Source organism: Bufo bufo, chromosome 5 (assembly GCF_905171765.1).
Source record: "Bufo bufo chromosome 5, aBufBuf1.1, whole genome shotgun sequence".
Taxonomy (NCBI): Eukaryota; Metazoa; Chordata; class Amphibia; order Anura; family Bufonidae; genus Bufo; species Bufo bufo.
Window position 1 is genome coordinate 461524154 of NC_053393.1, and position 19375 is coordinate 461543528.

General features: G+C 47.1%; 1 protein-coding gene across 1 annotated transcript in view; it reads left to right on the forward strand.

The window, feature by feature from the left end:
- Positions 1 to 19375, forward strand: part of LOC121002302 (ATP-binding cassette sub-family B member 5-like) — a 1125761-nt gene that overhangs the window by 145189 nt on the left and 961197 nt on the right. The window lies entirely within an intron of this gene.

The window sequence follows — 19375 nt, forward strand, 5'->3', positions numbered from 1 at the left end:
TGGGACCATCAGTGGCGTTGAGGAGAAGTCAGGTGGATACACAGCTGATAGTCCTACTGAATAGACTGTTAGAATTTGTATTATGGCAAGAAAAAAGCAGCTACTGTAAGTAAAGAAAAACGAGTGGCCATCATTACTTTAAGAAATGAAGGTCAGTCAGTCAGCCAAAAAATTGGGAAAACTTTGAAAGTAAGAGCTATTTGACCATGAAGGAGAGTGATGGGGTGCTGCGCCAGATGACCTGGCCTCCACAGTCACCGGACCTGAACCCAATCGAGATGGTTTGGGGTGAGCTGGACCGCAGAGTGAAGGCAAAAGGGCCAACAAGTGCTAAGCATCTCTGGGAACTCATTCAAGACTGTTGGAAGACCATTTCAGGGGACTACCTCTTGAAGCTCATCAAGAGAATGCCAAGAGTGTGCAAAGCAGTAATCAAAGCAAAAGGTGGCTACTTTGAAGAACCTAGAATATGACATATTTTCAGCTGTTTCACACTTGTTTGTTATGTATATAGTTTGTTTGTTATGTATATAGTTTTGATGCCTTCATAGTCATGAAAATAAAGAAAACTCTTTGAATGAGAAGGTGTGTCCAAACTTTTGGTCTGTACTGTAAATTAGAATCATCTCTGGGCACATTTTCTTGAAGCATGAGTTGCATATAAAAGTCACAGCACATCACATCAGAGTCCACAATATTAAAATGGCATGAAAAATAGTGCTGCAATGTCCCTATTCAACCTGAAAAGGGGGTTAAAAGGGTTAAGGTGCAAATAAAATAATACAGCACAACTTGGCTTTAGTTCTTTGAAGCAGGCAGGAAATCCTGTAAACTGGATGGCCTTGGAGCAATTGGTGATTTCAGTGGCCTACCACCATCACTGAGCCGTGGGTAACTGGCAGCAGCAAACGAAGGACTCCTGTCCTGTAAGGGTTAAATCCACTTGTATGGGTCCCTTAGCAAAATAATTCAGCAGAATAATGGCCTGGCAGGCCTACTTACAGGTGTGTATCAGTTCCACTTTGTACATCAGTGGCACATCCCAGTTCTGCCGGCAAACTGGGCCTGACACGAGGGTCAACATATGGATGGGCCCACAAAATGGTATTTGGTGGCAATTGAAGCATAAATGGTCCCCTTACTGGTATAGGCCCCATAGGCCTAGGGGTAATTATGGTCGGTGGCTGCATGGGCCTAGGCACTGTTACAGTTGGAGGCTCCGCTGGTCTAGGTATGATCGCAGCAGGAGGCTCTATGGAATCAGATGTCACTGTCTGTACGCGACGGTGCCTAACGTAAGTAAATTTCACTGGTGCCGCAACAGCAACTGCAGTCACAACAGATGACCGGCTGGTAGGGATAAGCACCCTTACCTCTGGCTCAGAAACATCGGAGTCCTTAGTTGCACTTTTGCTTTCAAGTGGCGGAGACGGTATCCTGGTTGCGGCAAGCTGGCGCAGGCCTCTCAGTTGGAGTTCAAGTCGCACGATTTGGTCCTCCAGGCTCTCGGACGTTGCGCCGTGGCAGGGATTTCCCGATGTCACCGCAGGGTCAGGTAAGGACTCCGGACTGTCTGGCATAGCCGTTGCAGGTTCTGGCGCCGCGTCTGCCCTTTTTCCCTTGCAGATATCATCCAGCGCAGCGTGAGACCGCTCCAGGTTCTCTAGTTCCTTGATGGTCTTCTCCCGGCGGGACAGTTCTGGTGAGGGATACAGACTCACGTTCTGGTGAGGGATACGGACTCACCCATTTCTCTACGACAGTAGGTTGCCAATACACGTTCGGGCCAATGAAAGAGCCCCACTCTTGGAACGTGCTATGGGTTGGTTCCGTTGGAGGCTCCGGTTCGCGTCCTGGACTGGTGGGCTCATCGGGTTCCTCCCAATCTTCAGATTTCCGTTTGGGCCGGGTCACGGCAGTTGCATAGGGGCCTCGCAGGCCCTCGGCAGGGGTGAACTCTACCTCCTCTCCCTCGCGGAGGTTATTCAAATGTTCAGGGAGGTAGCTCTGTTTGACGGATCTTCGGTTCACATATAAATCTCTGCCAGTCGTATAGTCTTTAATAAAACCGAAGCCTCGGTTCTTGTCAAAGGCCACCACCACCCCCATTCCAGGCGGGGTTGGGTGTCGGTGTGGCGCTCATAGACATTCTTTGCCAGTTCTTCAAAATATATGGAATTGAGGACTCAAAGATGGTGGCTCACCTCAGGCGGGGTTCTGGATGAAGGTGCTGCTAGCCCAGACTAGAGGAACACCCCTCCTCTACTAGCGTATGTATAGAAAAATAAAGTTTAGGGCGAGCACTCAACACTTGGACCAATAGAATGGGAATAAAACATTTATTAAATCACAATTTAGAACACGTGTACATTTCAATAAAATAAAAAGATAAAATACATACAAAATACCACATATAGGGATAAGAGTCGTGACAGTCGCTAATCAGGAAACTTATTGGATACTGTATAGGATCTAACACTTGTAGTAGAGCAACTGATGAGTATTCAGCCAGTACAATTGAATGCAGCCGAGGGCATATATCCCATGCGCAGATGAATAAGTCAATCAATAGTGCTGGCTTGTCTCCGCGGCTCCAATATTGATAACGTAATGTAGCAACTGAACGCAACAATTGTTCCTATGGTATGAACACAGGTTACAATATCCTTCAATAGCGATAATGGATAGTGCTGGCTAATGTATGCGGCTCCAGTAGTGATGACGTAGTGGAGCGGCTGAGTTCGACAATTGCTACTAGTACTTGGACACAAGTATCACTGTCCTTCAATAGCAATAGTTCAGTCTAGTAGCCGTACACATTCAATAGTATGCCTGGTCGCATACAAACTGCAACTGTAATGTTCCTACCTTCCTCTTTGATCAATAGCGAGGACGTCTCTACGGACATGTGCGGTGGATAAGCTGCAGGTGGATAGTTCCGGCGTCTGGATGGTAACTGCTATAGTTCGCTGTCTCCAGATCTCGCGGGATTACGGAAGCAATGAATGACCTGGACAGCCCAGAGCGCTGTTTGGCAGATGATATGCTTGGCGTCCTAGAAATCCATATTCCTCCGATTTAAGTTGATGTTTGCATGGCCATGCATAGAGTGCGGAGGTGCTTCTGTTACAGGTGTGCGGCCCAGACACGTTTCGGGAACTCCTTCCCTTCGTCAGTGGTCTTTTGTATGTATTTTATCTTTTTATTTTATTGAAATGTACACGTGTTCTAAATTGTGATTTAATAAATGTTTTATTCCCATTCTATTGGTCCAAGTGTTGAGTGCTCGCCCTAAACTTTATTTTTCTTCAAAATATATCTTGGTGCGTGTGGTCTTCTTGATAGCGGCTTCCCGCACCTCCGCCATCGGTGCCGACCACTGTAGACTGGGCCTGACAAAATCCCTCCACGAGCCAAAGTAGGGCTCAGGCTGCATTCCTGGCGACAGGCAGGTGGGTCTCTCCGGTCCCGGAGAGTAGGCCGGTGGAGCGTCCTCTTGCTCCATCTTGGCAGAATCCATTTTTAATCCAACAGGTGCGGCCAATAATTCAGAGCAATCCTCACTTTCCAACATGCTCGATCCTTCTCTGGAGAGCGACAGGGCGGCACTCAGTATCTCGCTTGCGACCTCCCACTGCTCCGGGAGGCCGCCCCCCCGGGTACTCCAACATAAGGGAGGCGGTCCGTCATAGCAGACATGCAAATTTGTAGACAGGGCGGTGGCGCGGACATACAGCCTTTCCCGCTCTTCTAGCAGAAGGCGCCAATTTTTCCCGCCAATAAAATACAGTGATGGCGCAGCAATAAATTTCAGTCAGCTTAGGCAGCCATCTTTAAGCAATACGCTGTCTATTCACTGACAGCAAGCGGTGACTTAAAACAGCAAAACAGTCCACAAAATACAGTTTCACACCGGAAATTTTACAGTTCTTTGGCCCAGCAATTTTTCAAATAAACAGTCAGGGCTTTTCACTTCATGGGCAAATAACGGCAGGCAGTTTATATTCCACAATGGCGCAGGAATGATGGGATCCTGTTCGTGACGCCAAAATATGCAGTACGCAGGCCTGCAGGGTATAGCGATGTGAGGTCACGGTTACTTAGGCAAACAAGGGTTGCTATGGGTTACTCACAGTTTGTAGGATGACCCTGGGCAGCGTACAGCGGTGATGGAGAGGCTGGCACAGAAGTCCTCTGGGTCACTCTCTGTATATGGGGACCATGGCCTGATGGTGGGTGAGGTGCCCTGGATGTTGCAGATGTTTAATGTGCCTAGGGCAAGGTCCCTTTAAGGTTCATGATGCCAGTGCCTATAAAGGTGGCACACCGATTGGTAGTAGTAATAAGTGAGGAACACGTTGTTGGGGTGAACCAAACTTTCTTTACTAGAACAGTTCAACTTTATACAATTTGAATTCAGTTCCACTTTGCAGCAGTAATCAATAGCAGGCTTTACATCAATGGCCGGTAATGTGTTTTGCAAGATACTCAGAGGGTAAAATCAACACTCACAGACCAGGCTGCACTATTACTCAGATATCCTGGCTGTCTGTATCCCAAGGCCCGTATGCCCTAATGCTGGCTTTTATCCTTGGTAGCAATCCTCCTCAGGTATATATTCCTTGCTTTAGTTTAATGATCCTTCTGCCCTTCAGCTTACTTGACTAGCTGGAACACTGGCTCTGCTCTGCTCTGGTTAGGGAACTGCAGGTTTCTCCCAGGAGGCAAACTCTTCTCTTGGGGTGAATCTTCTGAGCTAACAGGGGCTCAATATCCATAGGCAGGCTGATCTTCACACTACCTAGCCTCCTGGTATCAACTAGAAGCCTGGGCTGTCTAGCTGCATGTCAGGATGTGGCCCTCAGCTTCTCTCTAGCTAAGGTGCACACTCCCTTCTGTCTCTACACAGACTCCTGACTACACAGACTGACCCCTCCCTGTCTGGGTCTAAATATATATACTAGGTGTTCCCTAGCTCCCTCTAGTGCCTAGGATGATGAACTACACCCTAATAGGCCTGCTACACATATCTCAGGGAAAATACACATAAAATACATATTAAAATGCATTAAAACGTACTGTGAAATACACTGCCACTGTCCCTCAGGAGGTGGAGAACAACGTGGCCCAATTGACCCTTGTGTAGTGCCCACATTTACCTAGTGGGACACTACAAGTCCTAATGACAGGGGACAACTGGACGGCAATCCCTAGCTTGGAATAAGTGCAGGGAGGACAGACCAGACAAACAACGGAACGTGAACGGACCGAGTCAATACCAGGAGAGCAACGAAGTACAAATTGAGCAAGCAGAGAATTGTCAGGAGAAGCCAGGGTCATAAATACCAGGAGAGTCGTGAAGTACCAAAGGAGTCAGGAGAGGATCGTCAGGGGGAAGCCAGGGTCAGAATACCAGGAGAGCAGCAAAGTACACAAGAAGCAGGCAGAGGATCGTCAGGAAATCCAGCAGAAGGTAAGTTTGCCAAGTCAGACAAAATCACAGGTGGAACCTAAATAACAGGCAACCTGTGGCCAGCAGGCTGCCTGTTTAAATACTGACTAGCAGGAGTCATGTGACGTGGCCAGCGTCACATGACTCACCCTGCTGCAAATCGCTGAGCACCGAGTGCCGCGCTGAGGAGATGTCCGTCCCGTCCCCCATCACCTAGGAGACGAGGACGCTGCACGCATTCTCCCTCCTGCACAGAGGCGGGGCGCCATCGGTGCTGCAGAGAGTGAGCGCATCGCCAGTGCCCCGTGACAGTACCCCTCCCCTTATGTGGGGCCACCAGACCCAAGACTTCAGGGCAGTTCTGCATGGAATTTTCTAACCAGTCTAGGGGCATGAACCTCCCTAGCTGGTACTCAAGACCTTTCCTCGGGTCCATAGCCCTTCCAGTGGACCAGGTACTGTAAAGAATTACGCACTCTCCTGACATCCACAATCTTAGACACCACATACTCCACAGAATCATTAACAAGAACCGGTGGAGGCACGGCAGAGATTTGTGAAACACATCATGAATGTGGAATGACTCGGGCAGTTCCAACCTAAATGATATCGGGTTAATCGAGGAGCAAATTTTCTACAAGCTACCTTGAGCGAGAGATTCTTGTAGGACAACCACACCTTATCCCCAACCAGAAAGTTCACCCCCTTAGAATCTCCTATTGGCCTTGAGTATACTGAGCCTTTTCTAAGTTCAATTGAACCCGAGCCCAAATTGTGCACAGTTCAGAGGAGACCTTATCCGCCTCGGTGTTAGAGGAGGAGACGGATGACCCAGAATGAAAACGAGGATGGAAACCATAGTTACAAAAGAACGGGGAGACACCAGCAGAATAATTAACACAGTTATTCAGAGCAAATTCGGCCAACGAAAGGTATTTAACCCATAATTGCTGGTCATCAGCAACATATGACCTAAGGAATTGTTCCACAGACTGATTGAGGCGTTCAGTCTGCCCATTACTCTCAGGGTGGTAGGCGGACGAAAAAAACTATGAAATCTGGCATTTCTGACAGAGAGCCCTCCAAAACTTGGACAGAAACTGCACACCCCTGTCAGATACAATATTCTCCTGAATACCATGTAAACGTACAATCTGCTTCACAAGTATAGATGCCAGGGTTTCAGCATTCGGGAGTTTAGACAGAGGAATAAAATGAACCATTTTGCTAAACCTATCGACCACTACCCAAACCACAGTCTTACCCTCCGCAGGCGGCACATCAGTGATAAAGTCCATCGAGATATGGGACCAGGGTCTGGGTAGGGGTCGTAGGTCATCAGCATGGCGAGTCCTAGGGGTTTTAGACCTAGCACAAACCTCGCAGGCCGACACATAGGACTTGACATCCCTAGTTAGAGTGGGCCACCAATATGATCTAGAAACCAGCATCTTAGTGCCCTCAATACCAGGATGTCCACAAAAAGCAGGATCATGACACTCACCCAACAGTCAGAGACGAAACTGTACGGGAACAAACAACATATCTGTTGGGGTTGGTGTTGGGGCCAGATGTTGTTCAGCCTTAATGAGAGCCGTAATATCCTGGATCAAGGCTGCTACAAAGATATTAACTGGTAGAATGGGTTCAGGTGGTGCATCTGTAGGCTGAAACGCACGGAAGCTCCAAGACAATGCATCAGCCTTCACGTTTCTACTTCCTGGCCTGAAAGTGATGGAGAAATCAAAACGTGTAAAAAACAATGCCCATCTGGCCTGTTACCAGACTCGAGAAACATTAGGTGACACAATGTTTTGCCCCCTCCAGAAAATGCCTCTACTCCTCAAACGCCTATTTAATGGTCAGCAATTCAGGATTCCCTATGTCATAGTTTCTCTCAGTGGGGGAAAATTTTCTGGAAAAGAAGGCACAAGGCCTCAGGTTAGTAAGGTTAGCGGGATGTTGTGAGAGGACTGCCCCTGCTCCGTCCTCGGACGCATCAACCTCCACAATAAAAGGTTTCTCCTGATCTGGCTGGATGAGAATGGGAGCGCTACTGAATGCCTTCTTTAGGGTTTCAAATGAAGTTAAGGCCTCAGTAGACCAATCCTCCAAATCCGCCCCTCTCTTAGTGAGGTTGGTCAACGGTTTAGCAATTACCGAAAAATTATTTATGAATTTACGGTAGTAATTGGCAAACCCTAGGAAACGTTGTAAGGCCTTTAAGGATGATGGTCTTACCCATCTAACAAAATAATAGCAAAGACAGGTGCACTCTGCGGTCTTACTAAACCCTCAAACTGATTTTAAAATTGAGAAATTAGCCAACATGTCCTACGGTGTAGGATATGTCTGAGCCCGAGCACCACGCTAACATTTCTCAAGTAGCTCGGGACCTACAGGAAGTGCCTGTTTAATACCATGCCATTCTTTTCAGTTTGTATATATAGAGATGCCTGGAGGTGTATAAACTCCAATTTAAATGTGCCTGCTTTCCATCTACAGGCTACATTTAGGTGCACCTGTGAGTCCTGGGCCATACCAGCCAGTCTTGAGTGGGACTCGCAGACTCCTCCCTCCTCCCATTGCTAGCATGGTTACATGCTGGAGGTAACTGGTGAGTTGTTTGTCAGTCGGCCTCATGCTCCTGTAATTTGCTCACTGACTCCTGGCATTGCCCACATGGCACAGGTAGGTAAGTGTTAGGTCCCGAGCTACTTGAGAAACCTTGGCGCGGTGCTCGGGCTCAGACATGTCCTACACCGTACACCGTAGGACATGTTGGCTAATCTCTAAATTTTAAAATCAGTTTGAGGGTTTAGCAAGACCGCAGAGTGCACCTGTCCTTGCTATTATTTTGTTATATTGTTATATTGATTATCACATCCACATAATTGCTATCCTGTGTAGGATGTCTATTGTAGTACTTGGGGTTCGCTGCAGGCATCCTCCACTGTATGCATTTTTGCTGGGGATCGTCATTAGCAACAGGCCACAAGTGCAGGATTTTCTCCCCTGTATATACACTCACCTAAAGAATTATTAGGAACACCTGTTCTATTTCTCATCAATGCAATTATCTAGTCAACCAATCACATGGCAGTTGCTTCAATGCATTTAGGGGGGTGGTCCTGGTCAAGACAATCTCCTGAACTGCAAACTGAATGTCAGAATGGGAAAGAAAGGTGATTTAAGCAATTTTGAGAGGGGCATGGTTGTTGGTGCCAGACGGGCCGGTCTGAGTATTTCACACTCTGCTCAGTTACTGGGACTTTCACGCACAACCATTTCTAGGGTTTACAAAGAATGGTGTGAAAAGGGAAAAACATCCAGTATGCGGCAGTCCTGTGGGCAAAAATGCCTTGTGGATGCTAGAGGTCAGAGGAGAATGGGCCGACTGATTCAAGCTGATAGAAGAGCAACGTTGACTGAAATAACCACTCGTTACAACCGAGGTATGCAGCAAAGTTTGTGAAGCCACAACACGCACAACCTTGAAGCGGATGGGCTACAACAGCAGAAGACCCCACCGGGTACCACTCATCTCCACTACAAATAGGAAAAAGAGGCTACAATTTGCACGAGCTCACCAAAATTGGACTGTTGAAGACTGGAAAAATGTTGCCTGGTCTGATGAGTCTCGATTTCTGTTGAGACATTCAAATGGTAGAGTCCGAATTTGGCGTAAACAGAATGAGAATGTGTCTCCATCCGCTGATGGCTACTTCCAGCAGGATAATGCACCATGTCACAAAGCTCGAATCATTTCAAATTGGTTTCTTGAACATGACAATGAGTTCACTGTACTAAAATGGCCCCCATAGTCACCAGATCTCAACCCAATAGAGCATCTTTGGGATGTGGTGGAACGGGAGCTTCGTGCCCTGGATGTGCATCCCTCAAATCTCCATCAACTGCAAGATGCTATCCTATCAATATGGGCCAACATTTCTAAAGAATGCTATCAGCACCTTGTTGAATCAATGCCACGTAGAATTAAGGCAGTTCTGAAGGCAAAAGGGGGTCCAACACCGTATTAGTATGGTGTTCCTAATAATTCTTTAGGTGAGTGTATATGCACAACTGCATGTGGGTTTGAGCACTTCCTGCCTGTTTAATACCATGCCATTCTTTTCAGTTTGTATATAGTCTTACCCATCCCTTAATCGCTAGTACCTTACTAGGATCCATTTTGAAGGCGTGAGGAGTCAGAACATGACCTAGAAATAGTATCTCCTGTACCCCAAAGACACATTTCTCTTGTTTAGTGGATAACTGATTCTCCCTCAAAATCTCCAACACTTGTCTAACACTAAAAACATGAGATTCAAAATCAGGGGAAAAAATCTGAATGTCGTCAAGGTAGACAATGACAAATTTACCCAAGAACTCCCTGAGAATATCGTTCATGGAGTTTTGGAACACAGCTGGGGCATTGCTGAGTCCAAAAGGCATAACCAGATATTCAAAGTGTCCAGCCGGAGTATTGAACGCTGTCTTCCATTCGTCTCCCTACCTTGATTCGGATTAAGTTATATGCCCCTTTCAGTTCAGTTTTAGAAGACCAGGCCGCCCCTAGTACCTGGTTAAACAAATCAGGAATCAATGGGAGGAAGTATCTATTCCGGATAGTAATCTTATTTAATTTCTGGTAATCAATACAAGGTCTGAGACCACCATCCTTCTTCTTAACAAAGAGAAACCCTGCCCTCATCGGAGAGACAGAGGGTTTATTGTGTCCCTTAACCCCTTTGGGACACAGCCTTATTTCACCTTAAGGACCAGGCCATTTTTTGCAAATCTGACCAGTGTCACTTTAAGTGGTGATAACTTTAAAACGCTTTGACTTTGTTTTAAAACGCTTTGACTTCTGAGATTGTTTTTTCGTCACATAATGTACTTCATGACACTGGTAAAATGAAGTTAAAAAAAAATCATTTTTATTTATAAAAAAATACCAAATTTACCAAAAATTTGCAAAAAATTGCAAATATCCAAGTTTTAATTTCTCTACTTCCATAATACATAGTAATACCTCTAAAAATAGTTATTACTTTACATTCTCCATATGTCTACTTCATGCTTGGATCATTTTGGGAATGATATTTTATTTTTTGGGGATGTTACAAGGCTTAGAAGTTTAGAAGCAAATCTTGAAATGTTTCAGAAATTTTCAAAAACCCAATTTTTAGGGACCAGTTCAGGTCTGAAGTCACTTTGCCAGGCTTACATAATAGAAACCACCCAAAAATGACCCCATTCTAGAAACTAGACCCCTCAAGCTATTCAAAACTGATTTTACATACGTCGTTAACCCTTTAGGTGTTTCACAAAAGTTAATGGCAAATGGAGATAAAATTTCAGAATTTTGATTTTTTGGCAAATTGTCCATTTTAATCAATTTTTTCCAGTAACAAAGCAAGGGTTAACAGTCAAACAAAACTCAATCTTTATTTCCCCGATTCTGTACTTTGCAGAAACACCCCATATGTGGCCGTAAAACTACTGTACGGGCACACAGTAGGGCGTAGAGGGAAAGGTGCGCCATATGGGTTTTGGAAGGCAGATTTCGCTGGACTGTTTTTTTGACACCATGTCCCATTTGAAGCCCCCCTGATGCACCCCTAGAGTAGAAACTCCATAAAAGTGACCCCATAATAGAAACTACACCCCTCAAGGTATTTAAAACCGATTTTGCGAACTTTGTTAACCCTTCAGGTGTTGCACAAGAGTTATTGGCAAATGGGGATGAAATTTAAGAATTACATTTTTTTGCCAAATTTTCCATTTTAACCCATTTTTTACACCAACAAAGCAAGGGTTAACAGCCAAACAAGACTGTATCTTTATTGCCCTGACTTTGCCGTTTACAGAAATACCCCACATGTGGTCGTACACTACTGTACGGCCACACAGTAGGGCGAAGAGGGAAAGGAGCGCCGTGTAGCTTTTGGAGGGCTGATTTTTATGGACCGGTTTATTTACACCGTGTCCTGTTTCAACCCCCCTGATGCACCCCTGGAGTAGAAACTCCCTAAAAGTGACCCTATTTTGGAAACTACGGGATAAGGTGGCAGTTTTGTTGAGACTAGAGTTGAGCGAACACCTGGATGTTCGGGTTCGACGAGTTCGGCCGAACTTTCGAAAAATGTTCGGGTTCGGGATCCGAACTCGACCCGAACTTCATCCCGAACCCGAACCCCATAGAAGTCAATGGGGACCTGAACTTTTGGGCACTAAAAAGGCTGTAAAACACACCCGGAAAGGGCTAGAGGGCTGCAAAAGGCAGCAAAATGTAGTTAAATCCCCTGCAAACAAATGTAGATAGGGAAATGATGAGTTAACATAAAATAAATAAAAATTAAACAATATTAATTGGAGTGAGGTCCCATAGCACAGAATCAGGCTTCAAGTCACCCACCAATGGAGAAGGTCACTTACTATTATTTTGACCACAGCACCCAGACAAAGGAGAGAGGTCCCACAGCAGAGAACCAGGCATCATATCACCCACCACAGGAGTAGGCCACCATTTAGTTACTTTGACCCCTACACCCAGACGGAGGAGAGAGGTTACACAGCAGAGAATCAGGCATTTAGATCACCCACCACAGGAGTAGGCCACCATTGAATCAGACCCCGGCAACCATGTCAGATGGCACAAGCATAAGCTTTATATCAATCAGCACAGGAGAAGGCGACTTTGACAGACTTTGACCCCTACACCCGGACGGAGGAGAGAGGTTTCAAAGCAGAGAATCAGGCATTTAGATCACCCACCACAGGAGTAGGCCCCAATTTAATGGGACCCCGGCAACCATGTCAGATGGCACAACCATCAGCTTCATATCAATCAGCACAGGAGAAGGCGACTTTGAAAGACTTTGACCCCTACACCCAGACGGAGGAGAGAGGTTTCACAGCAGAGAATCAGGCATTTAGATCACCCACCACAGGAGTAGGCCCCCATTGAATCAGACCCTGGCAACCATGTCAGATGGCACAACCATCAGCTTTATATCAATCAGCACAGGAGAAGGCGACTTTGAAAGACTTTGACCCCTACACCCAGATGGAGGAGAGAGGTTTCACAGCAGAGAATCAGGCATCATATCAACCACCACAGGAGAAGCCACCATTTAGTTACTTTGACCCCTGCACCCAGGAAGAGGAGAGAGGCACCACAGCACATATTCTGGCATCATATCAGCCACCACAGGAGAAGCCACCATTGAGTTACTTTGACCCCCGCACCCAGGAAGAGGAGAGAGGCACCACAGCACATATTCTGGCATCATATCAGCCACCACAGGAGAAGCCACCATTGAGTTACTTTGACCCCCGCACCCAGGAAGAGGAGAGAGGCACCACAGCACATATTCTGGCATCATATCAGCCACCACAGGAGAAGCCACCATTGAGTTACTTTGACCCCTGCACCCAGGCAGAGGAGAGAGGCCCCACAGCACATATTCTGGCATCATATCAGCCACCACAGGAGAAGCCACCATTTAGTTACTTTGACCCCTTCACCCAAACAGAGGAGAGAGGTTCCACATCAGAGAATCAGGCATCATATCAACCACCACAGGAGTAGGCCCCAATTTAATGGGACCCCGGCAACCATGTCAGATGGCACAACCATCAGCTTCATATCAATCAGCACAGGAGAAGGCGACTTTGAAAGACTTTGACCCCTACACCCAGACGGAGGAGAGAGGTTTCACAGCAGAGAATCAGGCATTTAGATCACCCACCACAGGAGTAGGCCCCCATTGAATCAGACCCTGGCAACCATGTCAGATGGCACAACCATCAGCTTTATATCAATCAGCACAGGAGAAGGCGACTTTGAAAGACTTTGACCCCTACACCCAGATGGAGGAGAGAGGTTTCACAGCAGAGAATCAGGCATCATATCAACCACCACAGGAGAAGCCACCATTTAGTTACTTTGACCCCTGCACCCAGGAAGAGGAGAGAGGCACCACAGCACATATTCTGGCATCATATCAGCCACCACAGGAGAAGCCACCATTGAGTTACTTTGACCCCCGCACCCAGGAAGAGGAGAGAGGCACCACAGCACATATTCTGGCATCATATCAGCCACCACAGGAGAAGCCACCATTGAGTTACTTTGACCCCCGCACCCAGGAAGAGGAGAGAGGCACCACAGCACATATTCTGGCATCATATCAGCCACCACAGGAGAAGCCACCATTGAGTTACTTTGACCCCTGCACCCAGGAAGAGGAGAGAGGCCCCACAGCACATATTCTGGCATCATATCAGCCACCACAGGAGAAGCCACCATTTAGTTACTTTGACCCCTTCACCCAAACAGAGGAGAGAGGTTCCACATCAGAGAATCAGGCATCATATCAACCACCACAGGAGTAGGCCACAATTTAATGGGACCCCGGCAACCATGTCAGATGGCACAACCATCAGCTTCATATCAATCAGCACAGGAGAAGGCGACTTTGAAAGACTTTGACCCCTACACCCAGACGGAGGAGAGAGGTTTCACAGCAGAGAATCAGGCATTTAGATCACCCACCACAGGAGTAGGCCCCCATTGAATCAGACCCTGGCAACCATGTCAGATGGCACAACCATCAGCTTTATATCAATCAGCACAGGAGAAGGCGACTTTGAAAGACTTTGACCCCTACACCCAGATGGAGAAGAGAGGTTTCACAGCAGAGAATCAGGCATCATATCAACCACCACAGGAGAAGCCACCATTTAGTTACTTTGACCCCTGCACCCAGGAAGAGGAGAGAGGCCCCACAGCACATATTCTGGCATCATATCAGCCACCACAGGAGAAGCCACCATTTAGTTACTTTGACCCCTGCACCCAGGAAGAGGAGAGAGGCACCACAGCACATATTCTGGCATCATATCAGCCACCACAGGAGAAGCCACCATTTAGTTACTTTGACCCCTTCACCCAAACAGAGGAGAGAGGTTCCACATCAGAGAATCAGGCATCATATCAACCACCACAGGAGTAGGCCACAATTTAGTTTATTTGACCCCTGCACCCAGGAAGAGGAGAGAGGCCCCACAGCACATATTCTGGCATCATATCACACACCACAGGAGAAGGCCTCTTTCAGTGATTTAGGCCTTTGGACCCAGACAGAGGAGAGAGGTCAGAGATTAGCTTCATATCCCCCAGCACAGCAGAAGACCGCTTTATTTGACTTAGGCCTCAGCACCCAGACAGAAGACAGAGGTAGCATGACAGAGGTTATGGCTTCATGTCACCCGTTAGTTTAACCGGCCACTTTCATCTGGTTAGGCCCCGGCGCCCAGACAGAGAAGAGTTTCATTCAACTGTGGGTTTCATAAAATTTGTATCAAATAAAGAAGTGGCCCGTAGCACAACAAGACATGTTTTAGGCAGTTAATAAGGACTACTCTGCACAAGGGAGGGACAGGTCCTGTGGGATCCATGCCTGGTTCATCTTTATGAAGGTCAGCTTGTCCACGTTGGCTGTGGACAGGCGGCTGCGCTTGTCAGTAATGACGCCCCCTGCCGTGCTGAATACGCGTTCAGATAAAACGCTGGCCGCCGGGCAGGAAAGCACCTCCAAGGCATAACATGCTAACTCTGGCCACGTGGGACAATTTCGAAACCCAGTAGTTGAATGGGGCCGAACCATCCGTCAGGATGTGGAGGGGTGTGCAGACATACTGTTCAACCATGTTAGTGAAATGCTGCCTCCTGCTAACACGTTCCGTATCAGGTGTCGGTGCAGATAGCTGTGGCGTGGAGACAAAACTTTTCCACATTTCTGCCATGCTAACCCTGCCCTCAGATGAGCTGGCCGTGACACAGCTGCGTTGGCGACCTCTTGCCACTCCTCTGCCTTCACCTTCCACCTGTTCCCCTGTGACATGTGGGAATGCTCTCAAGAGCGCCTCTATCAGCGTGCGCTTGTACTCGCGCATCTTACGGTCGCGCTCCAGTTCAGGAATTAAAGTGGGCACATTGTCTTTATACCGGGGATCCAGCAGGGTGGCCACCCAGTAGTCTGCACACGTTAAAACGTGGGCAACTCTGCTGTCGTTGCGCAGGCATTGGAGCATATATTCGCTCATGTAGGCCAGGCTACCCATGGGTAAGGACAAGCTGTCCTCTGTGGGAGGCGTATCGTCATCGTCCACCGTATCCCCCCAGCCACGCACCAGTGATGGGCCTGGGCTGCCACCCCGCTGTGAACTTGCGTCATCCTCGTCCCCCTCCACCTCCTCCTCCTCCTCGTCCTCCAGTACAGTGCCTTGGCTGGCGACTTGTGAACCTGTCCTCTGCTGCTTAAACAAACCTCCCTCTGAGCCACTTCGAACAGACTGGCCCGAAAGTGTTAGAAACGAGCCCTCATCCTCCTCCTCCTCCTCCACCTGGGCCACCTCCTCTAACATCATTGCCCTAAGTGTTTTCTCAAGGAGACATAGAAGTGGTATTGTAACGCTGATAACAGTGTCATCGCCACTGGCCATGTTGGTGGAGTACTCGAAACAGCGCAGCAGGGCACACAGGTCTCGCATGGAGGCCCAATCATTGGTGGTGAAGTGGTGCTGTTCGGCAGTACGACTGACGCGAGCGTGCTGCAGCTGAAACTCCACTATGGCCTGCTGCTGCTTGCACAGTCTCTCCAGCATGTGCAAGGTGGAGTTCCACCGGGTGGGCACGTCGCATATGAGGCGGTGAGCGGGAAGGCCGAAGTTCCGCTGTAGCGCAGACAGGCGAGCAGCGGCAGGATGTGAACGGCGGAAGAGCGCACAGACGGCCCGCACTTTATGCAGCAGCTCTGACATGTTGGGGTAGTGGTGAATGAACCTCTGCACCACCAAGTTCAGCACATGCGCCAGGCAAGGGATGTGCGTCAAACCGGCTAGTCCCAGAGCTGCCACGAGATTTCGCCCATTATCGCATACCACCAGGCCTGGCTTGAGGCCCACCGGCAGAAACCACTCGTCGGTCTGTTGTTCAATACCCCGCCACAACTCCTGTGCGGTGTGGGGCCTGTCCCCCAAACATATGAGTTTCAGAATGGCCTGCTGACGTTTACCCCGGGCTGTGCTGAAGTTTTTTGACACCATGTCCCATTTGAAGCCCCCCTGATGCACCCCTAGAGTAGAAACTCCATAAAAGTGACCCCATCTAAGAAACTACACCCCTCAAGGTATTCAAAACAGATTTTACAAACTTTGTTAACCCTTTAGGTGTTGCACAAGATTTAATGGAAAATAGAGATACAATTTCAAAATTTCACTTTTTTGGCAGATTTTCCATTTTAATTTTTTTTTTCCAGTTACAAAGCAAGGGTTAACAGCCAAACAAAACTCATTATTTATGGCCCTGATTCTGTAATTTACAGAAACACCCCATATGTGGCCGTAAACTACTGTACGGGCACACAGTAGGGCATAGAGGGAAAGGTGCGCCGTATGGTTTTTGGAAGCCAGATTTTGCTGGACTGGTTTTTTGACACCATGTCCCATTTGAAGCCCCCCTGATGCACCCCTAGAGTAGAAACTCCATAAAAGTGACCCCATCTAAGAAACTACACCCCTCAAGGTATTCAAAACAAATTTTACAAACTTTGTTAACCCTTTAGGTGTTGCACAAGATTTAATGGAAAATAGAGATACAATTTCAAAATTTCACTTTTTTGGCAGATTTCCATTTTAATATTTTTTTTACAGTTACAAAGCAAGGGTTAACAGCCAAACAAAACTCATTATTTATGGCCCTGATTCTGTAGTTTACAGAAACACCCCATATGTGGTCGTAAACAGCTGTACGGGCACACGGCAGGGCGCAGAAGGAAAGGAATGCCATATGGTTTTTGGAAGGCAGATTTTGCTGGACTGGTTTTTTTGACACCATGTCCCATTTGAAGCCCCCTGATGCACCCCTAGAGTAGAAACTCCAAAAAAGTGACCCCATTTTAGAAACTACGGGATAGGGTGGCAGTTTTGTTGGTACTAGTTTAGGGTACATATGATTTTTAGTTGCTCTATATTACACTTTTTTGTGCGGCAAGGTAACAAGAAATAGATTTTTTGGCACGTTTTTTTTTTTTGTTATTTACAAAATTCATCTGACAGGTTAGATCATGTGGTAATTTTATAGAGCAGGTTGTCACGGACGCAGCGATACCTAATATGTATACAATTTTTTTTATTTATGCAAGTTTTACACAATGATTTCATTTTTAAAACAAAAAAAATGTTTTAGTGTCTCCATAGTCTAAGAGCCATAGTTTTTTCAGTTTTTGGGCGATTATCTTAAGTAGGGTCTCATTTTTTGCGGGATGAGATGAAGGTTTGAGTGGCACTATTTTGGGGTGCATATGACTTTTTGATCACTTGCTATTATACTTTTTGTGACGTAAGATGACAAAAAATTGCTTTTTTTACACCGTTTTTATTTTTATTTTTTTACGGTGGTCACCTGAGGGGTTAGGTCATGTGATATTTTTATATAGCCGGTCGATACGGACGCGGAAATACCTAATATGTATACTTTTTATTTATTTATTTAAGTTTTACACAATGATTTCATTTTTGAAACCAAAAAAATCATGTTTTAGTGTTTCCATAGTCTAAGAGCCATAGTTTTTTCAGTTTTTGGGCGATTATCTTGGGTAGGGTATGATTTTTGCGGGATGAGATGACGGTTTGATTGGTACTATTTTGGCGTACATGCGACTTTTTTGATCACTTTTATTACCTTTTTTGGGAAGTAAGGTGGGCAAAATTTCAATTTCCTAATAGTTTTTATTTTTTTATTTTTATGGCGTTCACCGTGCGGGGAAAGTAACATGACCGTTTTATAGATCAGGTCGTTACGGACGCGGCGATACCAAACATGTGTAGGGAATTTAATTTTTTTCATTTTTAATCAGTGATAAATGTGTTTTTGGATTTTTACTTTTTTTTCACTTTTTTTTTGACCCAGACCCACTTGGTTCTTGAAGATCCAGTGGGTCTGATGTCTGTATAATACAGTACAGAACAATATATATTGTACTGTACTGTATTTTACACTTGTCTGAACAGATCTATGCCTTTTAGCATAGATCTGTTCAGCACCATGGACAGCAGGATGCCTGAGAGGCGTCCTGTTGCCATGGGAACCTTCCCCATCTGCTCAGTAGTTGTCAGAACTTCGCAGACGGGGAAGGGTAAGGACGGGGCTGTCGGGGGGCTCTCTGGGGGCTCTCTCCCTCTCCATCGGGGGGCTGCCAAGGCACAGCAGCCCCCCAATGGGAGAGGGAGGGAGCTCCCTCTTACTGTTAACTTTTTCCATACAGCGGTCCGTACGGACCGCTGTATGGAGAGGGTTAAACGGCTGGCATCGCATCATCTATGTCAGCCGTTTATACCAGGGTGCCAGCAATGTGCTGGCACCCTGGTATACCCACTGAACACCAACGATTATTTAAGGGGAGGCGGGCGGGGGATCGCGATCCCGCCTGCCGCACCGCCCGCCTCCCGCACCGCCCCCACCGCCCACAACTCCCCCCCTGCACCACCCGCCGGCAAAAAATCATGCAGGGGTGCAGGGGGGGTGTAAAATATATATTTTAGGGACACTAAAGCTTCTGATCCCCGCGGTCAGGGCCCGCGGGGATCAGAAACTGCACAAAGCGCAGCAAACCGCAGGTCTGAATTGACCTGCGGTTTTCTGCGATCGCCGATGCGGGGGGGGTCATATGACCCCCCCCTGCATTGTTACGGGATGCCGGCTGAATGATTTCAGCCGAAATCCCGTTCCGATTGACCCCTGGGGCGCCGGAATACAGATTTCAAGTTATGACGTACCGGTACGTCATGGGTCCTTAAGGACTCGGGACCCATGCCGTACCGATACGTCCTAAGTCCTTAAGGGGTTAAATA